This window comes from Chamaea fasciata, unplaced genomic scaffold (assembly GCF_029207755.1).
Source record: "Chamaea fasciata isolate MVZ Bird 193981 ecotype frontalis unplaced genomic scaffold, bChaFas1.0.hap1 SCAF_8, whole genome shotgun sequence".
Taxonomy (NCBI): Eukaryota; Metazoa; Chordata; class Aves; order Passeriformes; family Sylviidae; genus Chamaea; species Chamaea fasciata.
The window spans coordinates 36,462,966-36,478,947 of NW_027094093.1; positions in this window are offsets into that span (position 1 = coordinate 36,462,966).

The following is a 15,982-nucleotide window of genomic DNA, read 5'->3' on the forward strand; positions in this document are numbered from 1 at the left end:
ATAATTACCTTGACAGGTGCTGTATTAAATTCCTCATTTCTTCCATGTTTGTAACAGGAAGCATCAGATTAATGTAACAAAACTGGTGCTGACTGCACCTTTTTTTTTTTTTTTCTTTTTTCCTGCTGAGTGTGTTTGTTTTCTCACCTTAAATCCTGGCTCTTCCCAAGCTGCCTGGTTTCTTATTCCATACCTCTCTGCAAGAGTTTACAGGCTTCATATATAAATTACAATTCCCCTTTATTAATCTAATTGATCGTTTGGTTCCAAATGCATATGCAAGATCTTTTGAAACCTTTTAGACCCCTGTGGTTCAATATCAATCTCAAAATATTAAAAGCATCTTGTGGAAAATTAGAAAGCAGATGAGACACTTTGGGACTGGAGATGCTGTAGAAGCTGAAACTTTTAAAGCAGCATTGACACAATTATTGAATGCTGTCATTGCTCAAAAGGGCTTTTTATTTTATTGGTTCTTCTGTAATTGTTTTGTACTTTTACTCTATCTGTGCTGTGCAGCTGCCAGGAATTCAACTTTAATGAGCAGCAACGTTTAGCTGCAATCAAGCAAAGCCCTACACCTTGAGGTATTGTTCCATTCTTCTTTTTCACACTCATTTACCAGGCCTGGATATTTTGTTGCCTGGAATTTACAGAATGTTTTGGGTTGGAAGGACCTTCAAGCCCATCTAGTTCCAACTCCTTGCCAAGGGCAGGCACAACTTCCACTAGACCAGGTTGCTCCAAGCCCTATAAAACCTGGCCCTGAACACTTCCAGGGATGGAAAACTTCTTGGATCATTTTTCTCACCTAAGAACAAAATATTTTGGAAGTACAGGTTCTCATTTCTAATTGATAGAAAAAACCAAAACAACAAAACCTTGAGAAATGTAATTTTCAGAAATGGAATGCAGCTCTTTCCACATGGATCTTTTTACCCACTTCTATTTGCTTACACAGCCTTTTCCCTAGATTAGATGTATTTCAGGGAAGGGCTGTTTCCCGTGGTGACACTGGAGTTTTTGGGAAGCCAAAAAGAGACGAGTTCATTCAGGAACATACAGCATGCAGAGTCGTGACTGCAGGTGGCATGATTGTTCCAACTGAATTAATGTAACAAACACTGCTACTCTCATTCCTTGCAAGGACAGCAACTGTTTCCTAAAAACAAACAAACAAACAAAAAACCTAAAAGAAAAATATTCCTCTCCTTGTCTTAAATCTCAGCAAAGCACACACTGGAAAGGAGTTGAAAGGAATCAAAAACAACCAGGCTGCTCTTTCTCATGGAGAAAAAGATAAACCTTAATTGGTATCACCAGAGTAAGAGATGGTTGTTGAATTCAAAACACCTTTGTTGGGTCTTCCTGAAATATTCACTGTTATAAAGTTTAAATTCTTGTGGAGCACCTCAAAAAACCAGGGCCCTTTGAGAAACAGGGGGTAACAGTAACTGGCCTAATTTAAAACTTTCACTCAAATTTAGGGGCAGATTTTAAATATTTAAATTTTTCAGTGGAATGAAATAGCTTAAATTATATTAAAATATAACACAATATTGCAAGTGACTTATTAGGAAGTTCAAGCAAAATAAGTCTGGAAACAACATTTTTTCCTTAACTCTGCTTAGAGGTTTGCATGGTGACCACGGTAAAAAAAAAAAAAAAAAAAAATTAAAAAAAAAAAATCACCACAAATCTAATCAGGGGAATCTCAACAAAAGTTCCCAAATAAAAATTATAAAAAAATAAAACTACACATACCATTTGTGGCATTTCACCCAGACTCTGAAGTAATTTCTTTTATATATGACTGTATCTCAAATAAGCTGAATTTAAAAGTGGGGAACATTGGGCAGGAGATCTCAGTGAGTCCAATGAAAAGGAATAATGAAAAAACTGCTGCCCAGGAGCAGGAACAGTCACTCAGGTGAGTTCAATGGATACTGATAAGTAGTAATAAGAGGATAAGTAAATCAAAATAAAGAAATTAGGAGAGCTAAAATTTTCAGAAGCTCAAACTATTCAGAGATTAAAGTAAATTGTGAGACATTGCACCATTTATTTGAACATTTTCTTAACTACTTTTCCCAAAACTATTTCTTGTTTTAGGGAACTCAGGGAGTTACAAAGAAAGACAGATTTAGTTGCATGACTGAGTGTGGAAATGGCTTACACAAATCTAATCCTCCATCTCCAGGCGCTCCAAAAAAGCTGCCATGAAACCTGTCATTCTTCATTCCTCAGATATGGAGCTTCTCCAGTAAAAAGTAAGACTCATAGAAATAGAGAAGGACTGGGAATATTCACCAGCAGATGAGCTGGAAGATGGAAAATGCAAGGATCAGCAGGAAAACATTTCTGTGAAGGCCAGAGCTGTCTGTCTTTATCTAATCTAGAGTTAGTCTGAGAAAAGGAAAAGGCTACCTGACCACACAGTCCTATTTCAGCCAGGGAAAAGCAGTCAAAGGAAAATCATCACCCTGGCACGATTGTGAAGGGAAAGAAATAGAAATGTTTTCATATATGTAAAGTACAGTTTACAACTCTATTCATCCCAATGTAAAATTGTGTAAAAGACAAATTGTAATCTTTCGAGAAACCCAGCTTTTAGAACTCGGATATTACCAGTTCTCTGGTTTTGTTCAATAAACAATGAATGGATGAAAAGTATTTATCGTGAACTTTTTTCACAAATCCCAATGCTTTTCAACCTACACTCAAAATCTCTTCCTTCCTCACAACTGAGATCTACAACTTCTCCCCATTCTCTAATGTAATACTGTCCCTTCCTTAAAAACTCATTAAGGTTGGAAAAGACCCCCAAGATCATCAAGTCTGGCTGCTGAACAGCAGAATCATGTCTGGATTTTCCTCCTTCCACATTCACTGGCCACAGCAGCTGTGGTTTCATTAACTCCACCCTGTTAATTGGCAGCTGCCCTGCTCAGTTGGCTCAGCCATCTGTTACCCCATCATCACAATTCACCTAATACAGCACTTTTTTTTTTTTTTTCCATTTGAAACCTCCAGCCCAGAAAAGCCCACCAAGACTCCCTTGTCTTCCCAGCCCACAGGTGAGCAGCAGCAGAGGCTGTTACTTCATCAGAGATTCATAGACCACTGACAACAGCTCCCCCTGAAAGCTCCTTGCAAGAAGTTTGGATAACACCCCAACTGGACAACAGGATAAACATTCCCAGTAAATCCTGACTCAGTGTCACCCTGCATCACTCACCTGTAAATCAATAATGAAGGTGTAAGATGGATGTAATTTGACTACCTAAGAGTGCAAAGATGCCAGGAGCTGCTCCTAAATCTGCTTTTCCTCCTGTACCATCCCACAAAGGGAGGTGTGGACAAGGCTCACTTCCTGTACACCAACCACCTTTTGGGATCAAGACGTGGCCTGCAAATCTGGATCTCCACCTTGCTCTCCACATCTCCAGTCAATTGCAATCAGAAAAGACTCATATTCTTCCATTTGCTCCTACTTGTCAACATTATGATCTAAGCAAAGGTCATAACGCTCCAATATCCAAAATCCAGCTAATTGATTCCCTCTGGGTATCAAATCCCCACAGGACTGCAGTTATTGCTGCATCAATCATATTGCTATTCATACCAAAGAATTAGAGGCATGTCCAAAACACTGAAATCTCTTACTCCTCCTGTCCTCAGCTTCTCCTCCGGCCATTTCTAAGCACACCAATTTTCTTGATAACACATTTGAAATTCAATTTCCCTCATAGGATTTGATTGTGCCTATAAATCTGAGCCTGGCCTCTGATCAGATCCCCCAAAAAATTCCAGCTTCCACATTCCTCCCAAAATTCCTGCCAAACTCTCAGTTACTGTGTCCATATCCTAACAAAATACCACCTTGCCACCTGTTTGGGGATTAGAGCACTCAAGAACCACTGATAGCACACAAATATTTTTACATCCTTCCCATTTTCTGTGGCCATGTATAACATTTCTACAACTTTAATTTCACGTCCAAATACATCAACTTGAGTCTTTTTTTACTTTTTCCCCAGAGGGCCTAACAAGTGTTTGAGATTCCCAAACATAGGAGTTTTGAGTTTTCTCAGCAAATAAGGATTCCATTCAAATAATGAGGTTTCTTCAGAACAGAGCCTCAGAGCCAGTTACCTGCTCAAGGAACTGCTGCAAGTTTGCTACTCACAAAAAATTCATTAAAGCACAAACAAATTGAAGTCCTTTAGCATTATCTTAGACCTGAAAAAAATGGCATCGAATGAGACTATACATTTAAATATAAATCAGGATCAATACAGTAATTTTGCTGATGAGTTTCTGTGCTCAGATGTAACACCAATAAACTCTCACTGAGTTTGAAAGATGGAGGCACATGGGTGGAGAGCTGCATCTTCAGCAGTGGTGAGTTGAAGGGCCCAGCCTCTCCTTCAGCAGCTCCTTCCATTGATTTTCTTCTACTTAGAGATATTTGTTCTCACTCTTAAGGTGATTTTATTTCTAATTCCATATTATTACTAAGAACTGTCCCAACAGAAGGAAATTACTGAAAACCTGAGCTCTACAAAGGGACCAGGTACAGCCAAGGAGATGTGAGTTACCCTGGGAATACCAGTGGCAATCCTGACCTCCCACAAGGCAGGAAAATTAAAGATATTGCATCCTTCCTGGGAGATTTTCAGCAACTCAGGTTGAAAGAGGAGGATCAGTTACCCATAAGCATTTTGAAGAGCCTAGTAGAAGGATTAAATTAATGGTAAAGCAAAGATAAAATGGCAAGTAAGTCATCACAGCTGGCTAAACACAAAATCTTTTGGCCTCACAAAAAAACATTTTAGGCTGAGGTCAGAGGTGCCCAATCCACAGACAGAGAGGACACCTGTTTGGGGCTAATGCCTGTTGTTTCTGTCATGTCTTTTACACCCACACTTGTCTTTCAGCTGGTTGCAAAGATGATGAAAATTTTGCTGCAGAAAATTTGTTTCCTGAAAAGAAACCAAGCCCAATTCCATCACGGAATTTTGAAATTGGAATGTTTTCTAATCACCCGGTATCAAGTATGTCAAGGAGCGTTCTTTGACTAATTAGAGGTGCTCTTCAAGATAGGATTGTGCTTCCTTACCCTGAGCACCGCAATGGCACCAATAAATAATATTAATTGCGGGGTGGATCCAACTCCTGCTATTTTATTGCTGGGGAACTCAAACAACAAAAAACGCCAGGACATCTATCAAAGAAAAAGCCACACGAGTTCACCGAACCATCCTGCGTGCATTTATCTAAAATAAAAATTGTATGTAAATGTGTATGCAAATTAGGTGTGGCCCTCAAGCTCCTGGAACGTCGCCAGAAAAGCCTTCGGTGTTGCAAAGTTGAGCATCCCATCTACCATATGGTGGTACCTATCAATCTCGGGAGGGAAAAGATACCAGATCCTCATACAGATGGCACCCATCGCAGTACCTGGAAAAAGTTTGGGGATTTAGAGATGAAAATGAGGCCTTTTCGATGTTACAGAAAACATTTGGAGTTCTAAGGAGAGTTTAATAATTAGTGTTACAGTAATATGGTATAAAAAGTATTAGTAAGTTAATTCTTCTAGTATTAGTAAGCTAATTTTCTTAATTAGCAAGAAAATTCTTCTAGGGGGATTCATGAACGAATGATAGAAAATTAAAATATTTCTATAGGTATTTCTTTATGAGTGGGTGCATTTACCTTGGACATGTACCCCTGGGACAGAATAGGTTCAATGACCTCACAGAAGCACAGAATGGTTTGGATTGAAAGGAACTAGAAAGCTCATGGGCAGGGACACCTTCCAGCATCCCAGGGTGCTCCAAGCCCTTTCCAACCTAGCCTGGGGCATTTGCAGGGACAGGGCAGCCACAGCTTCTCCGGGCACGCTGTGCCAGGGCCTCCCCACATATCACCACCTTCACGGAGAATTTTTACCTAAATCGAATCTGAACCCACTCTCGGTGTAAGCCCATTGCCCCTGGTCCTGTCATGACAATTCCTGGTGACGAGTGTCTCTTGACTTCCTTGTAGATCCACTTTCATACAACTACAGAAGTGAGTTAGATCAGATCTCCAGTCCCCCCTGCTGATTGCCCCTTGATTTTCATTAATAGCACCAAGTCTCCAAATAAGCAGACTGGATTTTTTCTGACCAAAAACCCCCAGTTTCTGAAGCATTTATTGGCTTCAGCATCATGGTTTGTGCGACTGGGCTCCCACTGCCCCGCAATATGATTGATGAACGTGCCCCCAGCAGCACCACAGGACCGAGAAAATCCTTGAGAGCTGGTTTTGAATGTGGCTGCTGCAAAGCATCTCAACTTTTCTCAGTAGTTTGGGGGTTTTCATTTCTCTGAAACAGAGTTTGGAGAGACGATTTTCGCTTTTGCTATCAAGCAGTCATGCCAAAGAACATTCCCGTCCTCCCATGCATACCATTAGCAGCACAGTGTACATCTGAAAAAAAAAAAAAAGAAGTATTTATATATCTCAGAATGTGAAGTGATGTGTAATTAGGAGTTTAGACGAGGAATTATCACGGGGGAAACAGGGAGTTGTGTCATCTGTCGGGTGCCGCGCTCCGCGAGGGAGCCGCGGGAACGCCACGCGGCGCCTTTCCTATTTATAAAGCACCCAGAACTTCTCCTCTCAGCTGCAAGGCACACTCAGTCAAGCTGTGGGGATATTTCATAATGAACAACTCGTTTGCAACATTTTGACTCCTTGTCTGTTTACACGCTGCTGGTTAATGGCGGGGTGTTTGCTCCCATTTATTCCCGTAGTTTCTGTCCAGCGAACCCACGTGCTGGAGTCGGGTGAGAATTTTCCCGGCTCTGGGTAGAGTACGGATCTTGTGATTTGGCCCAGTGGGAGATGAGGGTGCCCAGGAAGGCTGGAGTCCCAAGAAAGGAAAGGCTGGAGTCCCAGGAAAGGAAAACAGTTAACGTTACGTTGACAATGTACCTGAGTTTGATACATTGCCAAACAAGATGTATGGATTTTGTGTAGTGTCGCCTGTAATCAACCTACTGTGGTATAATTAAGGGACTGGTTTAGTTTAGATATAAGAAATGAACTCTCCTTCTCGAATGAAAAATTGGTCAAAGGGTTGGTTGGCTTTTTTATTTTACTCCAGTTTATTTTCTTGCGAGTGAAGAGAACATTCGTAATTTCTGTTCTTTCTGTTGTAAATTGTGCGGCGCGGAAAGTTAAAAAATATCTGGCAAGCACACATTGCATATTGCACTCCCCATGATTAGTACAGGTCCGTTGGTAGAATGAAATCTGCTCAAACAATGGGTGGAAATAAATCATTACTGGGTACACGAGATCTCAGATGGAAAAGGCACTAATGGTTGTTAAATGAGGTATATTGCATAGAAGGATTGTATTTTGAATGGTGTTAAAATTGCTTTGGGAGTGAATATTCTAACTAATATTATTATTTGTGTGCTTGAACTCTGACGTGAGGGGATTGTACTCCTGTAAAGAGTTCATGAGAACTAGAAATAGATTATCAATGTCTTTTTGTTTTTCCTTTTACATTCTGAATAACAAGATGATAAACCACAGTTACAGTGTATGAACTGCAGCTTTATCTACTTCCTTCTCTGAGCCAATCAAGAAATGTTCTTAGGGGTTTGGTTTTTTTTTCATACAAGCATGGTTTTTTGTCAATGACAAAGGATTTCATAAAAATTTATTGATACCCAAATATAAGAGAAATGTGTCTCAGATCGAGCTGGGATTTGGGGAGAGAGGAAGGAATGCAGAGAGAAAGATCTTCCAAGTCGCAATGTAAATATCGACTAAATACTCACAAGTCCAAGCTGGTTGGGCAGTGACCTAAAATCTTCATCGCAGCTACATGAAGCTACAGAAGTCGGATTTTGATGATCCTCGTGGATCCCTCCCATCTCAGGATATTCTATGAGTCTACCATTCCACAGGTCTGTTTTAATGATGCTTTCTAGTAAATCCTCATGGTCATTGTGGGGGGAACACAATCCCAACCTCTGGCTCTTGCCATCAGCGCCACATTCTTCACTCTCCAGGGGCTCCTGACACACAACTGCATCCGGAAGATGTAGCAGGAGATATCACCCACTTCCTCTCCTGTCTCTTCTTCCTGCTGTTATTTGGGGGGGATTTTTTTCCACTGTTACCTTTCCAGTTGAAAAATTATTTCTAAAATGTGATGCTTTTCTCAGCCGTAAATCTCAGTTTTGGTACTGTGCCATTGTTGAAGGCAAGCTGGCAGACTGTCAGATTGTTTTCAGTAAGTTTTACCGGATTCAAAGTTAAAATGGGACCATTTATCCATGTTTGTGTTTCTGGGATCACGGTTTGTAGAAACAATTCGTTCCAGAAATGGAACTTTTGTTATCATTTTCAGAGGAACATTTGGCAGAATAGGCTCATGAACTAAAATATATATATATATAAACTTTGAAAAAAAAAGCTGAAGAAACCCTACTGTGCCTTTTAAATTCACTCATCTCTGAGTTATCAATAACTACAGTGAATACTGCCCTCAAACTTTGATGAAATAGATCTTTTTCTTTGAGATCTACCTCCTCTTTTGGTACAGCTTCTCTCACACACAGGTATCAGTGATGATGGCCTGAAAAGTTTGTGTGGTTTAAATCTTTTTTGGAATGACAATAGTGAGGGGAGGATATAGAATCAGGCTGAGTTAATGTTTGATGGATCCACCCTGAGTGAGGGCACCCAGCAGCTCTGAAAGGCTTCAATTGGTGTATTAAGACTGGGGAAAGGATGTAATTTATCTCAGATCACAGGCTGTAAAATCACTCAGAATTCAAACTTGCTTGCAAACAGGGTCCTTTTTATTTGCCTATCAGCTAAAAGATGTTTTGTTGTCCCCCCCTCTTCCCGACTAGAGTGGATGAAGTTTTTCTCTAATTACTAATACATTTCACACAAAAGAAATAAAAATGCTGGGAAGTAATCTAATCACAAATTCAGATCTCATCTGATAAAAAGGACCGCAAGAAGAATATTTTTTTTTCCAATATTTGTTTGAAATGAAATGTGCTTCAGAAATGACGCAGTTTGTTTTGACGCTTTCAAAGTGGAGCTGCTGGGGGTTCATTTTTGAAGTGAAATTTGAAAAAAAACTGAACCAGAGTGGATTAAAATGTTAAAAAATTCAAAATTAATCTAAATATTTCACCTTGGTCAGCCTTATCAGCTGACTTCAGATTTTAATAACAAAAAAAATCTTAGCAATTTTTACTGATCCTTTTTTTTCCCTCTCATTCCCTATTGATTCCTATTTAAATTGAACCCTCTCAGGTTTCTGCTATTTTTTGTAGTCTCACCTGAAACAGAACAAATCAATAATTTTCCCTGCTCTATCATGGATTAATGAGCTCATAAATGAATAAACTGCAGTAAATCCACAGACTATCTCTCTTTCTTCTTTTAGCCAAATTTCACAACTTCACCTGTTAATCATCTATATTAAAGGTGCTATATATTTGGTTTCTTTTGGACTAGAAAGTTTTATTCCCACTTAAAATTTTCTGGAATTTCAATGGTAGAGTTGCCTGATATCCTGAAAACATTCAGTACAAACTTCGAAGTCTGTTAACTTTCCTTTGATGCGATACTCACACCACAAAAATGGCAGATTCTCCCTTGCGCTGAAGGCTCTGTCACGTAATTTTGAATATTGATAGAAAAAGGAGATGATTTTACACAGCAGTTTTATGTCATTGTTTCTCATCAGTTATATTTCCCTGCAATTTAATGCAATCAACAAAATTTGAAAAGTTGCTTTCAATATTATGTAGCACCCTGTAATTTTTAACATAAACCTCTGTGGACCCAGGATAATTTCTAATATATCCCACCACTAACCCTTCCAGCTGGTACAGGATCCATTGACTGCTGGTGTGCCACACTATGTTTCGTGTTTTTTAGCCAATTTTAAATCCATTAAACTCAACTTTCCACTTATTCTGTGGCTCCACATCTTTACATTAACCTCTTCTAGGAAACCCTGTCAAAGGATGTCTGAAAATGTAAGTATAGGATGTCTGTTGCATTGCCTTGTCTCTCCTGGCAGAAATAATAACGATAAAGGATTCCAGTAGATCTGTCAGACCTGAGGACTTTGCCTCCCCCCAAAATTAAATTTGCTTTCTCTAATCGGGCACTGCTTGTCCCAGTGTACCTTTCATTTGATTCCTTAAAATATTAACTAGGACGTGCTCTGCAGTTTATGCCAGCGATATGTTCTTTCCCCATATGTCCCTAGACCAATTTTAAATAATTCCTTTATTAAATTTCAGAAGCCTTCCAGGATCTGAAATTTCTTATAGAGCCTCCAATTTCTCTTCCTATTTCCTTTGGCTCTCTTGGATGTATTTTGTTTGATTCTGATGTTTATCAATATTTTTTAAAGCCTCTAATCTTTTGATAGCTGATCTGAGTGATGTCTGGATGCTTTCTAACTCCTCATTTTCAAGCTCTGAAATCTGGTGTCAGATTTATTCAAATGAAGGAGGCAGAAATTTTCTCAGGTAATTTCACATTTTTTGTTTCTCCTCTTAACTATTTCTGAGAATGCTTCTGGTCTTTAGCAATGCAACAATTACTGTCAATCTTGATTACATTAGACATTTTGTAGAATATTTTTAGTCTAAATTTGATTTTGTGTGCCTACACTATGGGTGATGCCCATGGTGATGCCCACTAACCTTGCTGGAGCTGAGGTTCTGCCAGCCCTTCCACCTAAAACCAGTGTTGCTGCTGTAACTTAGCTGTGAAAACCAGCCACAGGCTAAAACAAGGCACTGAAAGTTCCCTCCAAAGACCTTTTGTTTGGGGTTTTTTAAGGGTTTACATTAAAAACAAGGAGGCTTTTTTTAGCACATGCTTAGTTTGAAAAGAATAATATGGAAAGAAAAAAAAAAAAAAAAAGACTTCATAAATGACTTTTGCAGACTATTAGTCCATAATGTGGACCAGACTCAGTGAGACTGTGTGTATCTTTTTAAATTATTAACTGCAATGGGAAATTATTAGAAACAAGAAATTTGTAGAAGTGTTTTATTTTCAAAGAATGGTTTAACAAGGATGGATTTTTTTTTTAAGAGACCAAACAGCCTGAAAACACCAGAGCCAGGACCCAAGAATCTCCAGACTCATCTCATGCATGGGTTGAACAATGGTGTGAGGACAATGGCAACTTCGGCTGCTGCATCCCACAATGTCCCAAATCCCTACAAGCTGCATCCCATAGAAGGGACACACAACCCAGGCTTGGGCAGAAGTTGTGCATCTGAATTTTACATCATGGTCCAAAGGAAATTTTATCCATTGGTGCTCTCCATGACTTTCCTAAGGTATGGAGCAACTTTTCCACCTCAGACCCATTCTTTTAGATTTTTGATAATGTATTTACGTAGCAGTGACAAAAAGTGAGACAGGAAAAAAACAATTTATGATTAACAAGTGGAAGAATTCCTGGCCATGTTGAATGGGGCTTAGATCATCCTCTAGTGGAAGATGTCCCTGCCCCTGGCAGGGGGTGGGATGAGATGAGCCTCAAGGTTTTTTCTAACACAAACCACTCCGTGATTCTAAGATTTTTTTTTTAATTGCTTTTTTAAAGCACTCCAGAAAATTAAATCCATTCTTTTATCTCCATGTGCTTGTCATGTCTTCCCTGGTGCCACGAGCTGCGAACAACAAACTTCATGGAACAAAAGACCCAAGTCTTAGCAACTTTCACAGCAGGCAACAACATGCTCTGAATTCAAAATGCAGTTGTGCAGCAGATTTAGGGGATCAGGAAAAACATCATCTCCTGACCCTTTATCTACAGCATCCCAAAGTTTGGGGCAGCTCCTGAGAAAGGGAGCTCAAACCTCCAGCCCTGATGTCTCCATGAAAGAATCTGAGTGCTGGGACTGGGCCCCTCAAACATCCTTCCTGAGCTTTCCACATCAAATAAAGCACATTTATTAGGTGAGGGAGCTTGTTTAGCAATCAGGTTACATTCACTCCCGGTCACCTGGGAAACATAGGTTGCAGCCCTTGATATAATAAATCATTATCAGGATTTTGCACACGTTGGAACACATGGGATGCTTTGCCCCATGCTGTGTTTTATACTGAAAGACCTGAGCAGTTTGCATCTGGATCTAAATTGCCTGTAGGGTTTGGGGTTTTTTTCGAATATTTGTAGCTGCTGTTTCAAAGCATCTCTGACACGCAGCCCTCTCGTGAGCTGCTTGGGCAGCATCGAGATTTTCTTCCAAGCTGTTTAAAGGGCATGGTTTTATGAATGAGGACAAATAATATTAATATAGAAAGAAGACACAGATATCAGGATTTAGGCATTAAAAACTGGAGGTGGTGCCACGGTGTTTCAATCATTCAAACCCGAACAACACAGATTAGGTAAAACCAGATTTATGTTAAAACCAAACAATTATTAATCTAATTCATGCTTCAATGTAAATTTCTCAAAACCACCTAAAAAGCTCTCAAGTCTCAATACATGTTGCTCATTTGAAAATGTTAGGAAAATACTAAATGTATCCTTTAAAACACAGAGTAGACATGGCTGTCACTTTCTGGGTGAATTTGGCCAAATAGCCCTTCACGTCACAGGTTGTTTAATTCAAAATAAAGGTTTCAATGAAAAATGATGAAGAATAAAGGTTTTGATATTGAAAAAGACTGTCAGACAAGTTTGTATTCATTACATGCTTAAAGTTAGTTGGGAGGATTTGGTTTATTTTTTTACCTGGGCAACCAGGAATTATAACCACAAGGACATTCAGACTGTGCATTTTGTAAAATGTGTGGAATTCTATCATCTTTTTGACACCCACTGCAAGCCTAGCCACAACATGTTTCTGTTCTAAGGAGAAATGCATCACACAACAGTGTTTTCAGAGAAATTTCAAGTACTGAAAGTTGTGATCTTTAAAAAGTGACCCAACAGGGTCCATGGAGGTCACAGGCATCTGCCAACTTACCCACCTAAACAATATAAATTTACACATTGGAAAGTCCAAACACTTGAAAGCAGATCTGTTGTTGCTGCAACACTGGGATCTGTTGTTAATAGGTATGACAAAGCAGTAATAGCATCCCAGCATTTTTTTTTTTTTATTTCCACTTCAAACAGCAAATCCGACTGAATTTACCTAATACTTCAATAATCCAATTATAACACTTTACCAGCAAAAATCATCGGCGCATAAGCCTTGGAGTCAGTTAAATGAGGGCTGTGTTGAGCTGCTAACCCAAGATGCAACGCAAACTCTGGCGAACTGTTGGAGTCCTAGAAACTCAGAATTTGGGGTTTTAGTGTGTAGTAATACATATGAGTTAAAATGGAGATTTTGGGTGTTGTCTTTGTCCTTCTTCTTCACCTTCTTCTTCCGTCTTCTCCATGGGTTTGGGTGGTTTTCTGTAATTGAGTGAAAGAGGTCTGCATTGTGGGCCTTGGGTGGCCATTATTGGGTCAAAACCAAAAATAATATGTGTGCCACCTTGGTATTGGGCAATTATCACTTAAAAGACCTTGGAAAGAGTAAGAAACACTCCATTTTACCTCGTTTCTCTAGCCTTCTAGTCAAGCTCACGGCTCATGAGACTGTAAATACTGCAAATAGATAAGATATAATAAACATTCCAAGTCTGAACTCAAGCTTAATGTTTCCTGAGTGTTACTCATCCTGACCTTGGCAGAGAAGAAAAGAAGCCAAAGCCCTCACAGCAAACGGGTTCCACTGGGATCGTCAGGCTGGGCTTACGTGAGAGGAAAGTCCTCACTTCAAGCACAGGGCTGCCAAGCTGGTGGCAAATCCATGCTAACCACACCGTGAGGATGGGGGCAAGACACCAACCAACTTGGGAAAGCTCCCAGCCTTCAAACCAATCCAGAACACAACCAAATTCTCAGCCTATGCCTCGGCAGGAATGGCACATTTTGGTGCAGCTGCCAGAAACCATTGTTTTATCGATGAACACCCATTTGTACAGAATACTGTGTGCTCTAAACACAAATTGCTGATATTTTTCAATTCTGGAGGATTTAGTGCCCATAAGTGTCGTTTCATTTCTCTTTTCAGAGCCATATCACTTCCTTTTACTCCCTTACCCCATAAATCTGCGCCCAGTGATGGCGGCTCTTGCATATCAGTCTAACACCCTTTTCCCCCCTGAATGTAGCATTTATTTAATGGATCAAGGGAACTATCCTTCAAGCAGAATGAGAGATTCTATTCACAGCTAGAACGTTAATATGTCAGTAAAGTTGCTTGCCTTCAAAGTAGGAGAAAATAAATCTGGAAGGCTTGGATCCGTGCAGGGCTGTTAATGAGCGATGATGGTGTGATTTCTCAAGGATTTACGTGATCGAGTCAATTCCTTAAATTTAGACAAGAGTTTCAGTCCATATTTTAGTCATTTCAGCAGAAACACCATATGCTGCCCAGGGAAGTTGTTGGTGCCTCGTCCCTGGAAGTGTACAAGGCTTGGAGCAACTTGGTCTAGTGGAAGGTGTCCCTGCCCATGGCAGGGGTGGAATGAGGTGACCTTTAAGGTCCCTTCCAAAGCAAAACATTTCTCATTCTATAAGAGTACGATTTAAAAAAAAAAAAACTTTCTGTGTGTCAAAATACACCCTGCTACTCAAGAAAGGCTTACAAATGTGTGATGACTAGAAAAGCCTTGTGTCACAGTAAAAAGAGTAAAATTAAAAAGTAAAATTAAACCACGGATTAAATATTACCCCTAGAATAAATACTCCTCTACTTCCACACACTGCCGCCCCTACTCAGATCTGAATTTTCTCGGAGGTTCAAGCCAATAATTGAGCTGGGTCCACCTCCTTTTTTTTTTTTAATTTTTGAGAAATGTATGGTTAAATATCAACTGCAATTAATAGTGTTTTGAAGGATAGATTATTACTGTAATTTCTGCTGACATTTTGTGTGCAGTATGTTTTTCTTTACTAATTAAATACCGTGAACCATTTTCTGAGGGTTAATACATTTCAAAAAATTTCCAATTTATAAATAAGTCAAATTCAGGATATTTATTTATAGTTACATGGCAATGTAAATCAGAGATGGGATAAAAGAGGTAGACTGGACAAAAAGAAACATAGATTTTATCTACTCCAAGTTTGGCAGTTGGCTGTGGAAAATCTAATCCAGTCATAAATCTATGAACCAGGCCTGAATTTGTATTGCATTACTTTTAAAATAATTGCAGCATTTTCACATCCCCTAAAATGTGCCATAAATCCAGAAAAATTATCCATATGTTATATATCTAGGAATGAATTAATTACTTTTCACTGTACTTTAAAATACAGATAAAGAAACTCTACCCAGAAAGTAAAAAATGCCTTCAATAGATGCTTTTCAATATGCATAATAAGGAATTATTGCACTGATTATTTAAAAACTGAATTTATTTGACAAACAGTGAAAAAAGGAATTTAAACTGATGCTTCTCTCTCTCTAAAAGCCTTTTTGGGTGCCAATATTTAGGGGCAGATGGAGCACAAGTTACCTGTGCTGACCAACCCAGCTGAGTTTACACCTGCTGAAAAGCCCAGATCTGGTGGTACTCATCTTCCAATAACAGAACTTTGATTAAGTGCTTAAATGCAACTCAAATGCAATGCAAAAAATATTTTCTCATATTTTAGGACAACAGCATGAGGAGTCTTACCTGCAAGGTTCATAAACCCTTTTGCAGTGTCAGCAAAGAAGACAACACCTCTGACAGAGAGGAAAAGAAAGGAAAAGGAAAAATTACTAGGGAACACATTTAGTTTCTTGTAGAAGCGTGGAATTACTGAGGTTGGAGAAGACCTCCAAAATCATCCAGTCCAACCTTTGACCAGATAACACTACACTCATTAAACTGTGCCACAAAGTGCCACATTTACTTGGTTTTT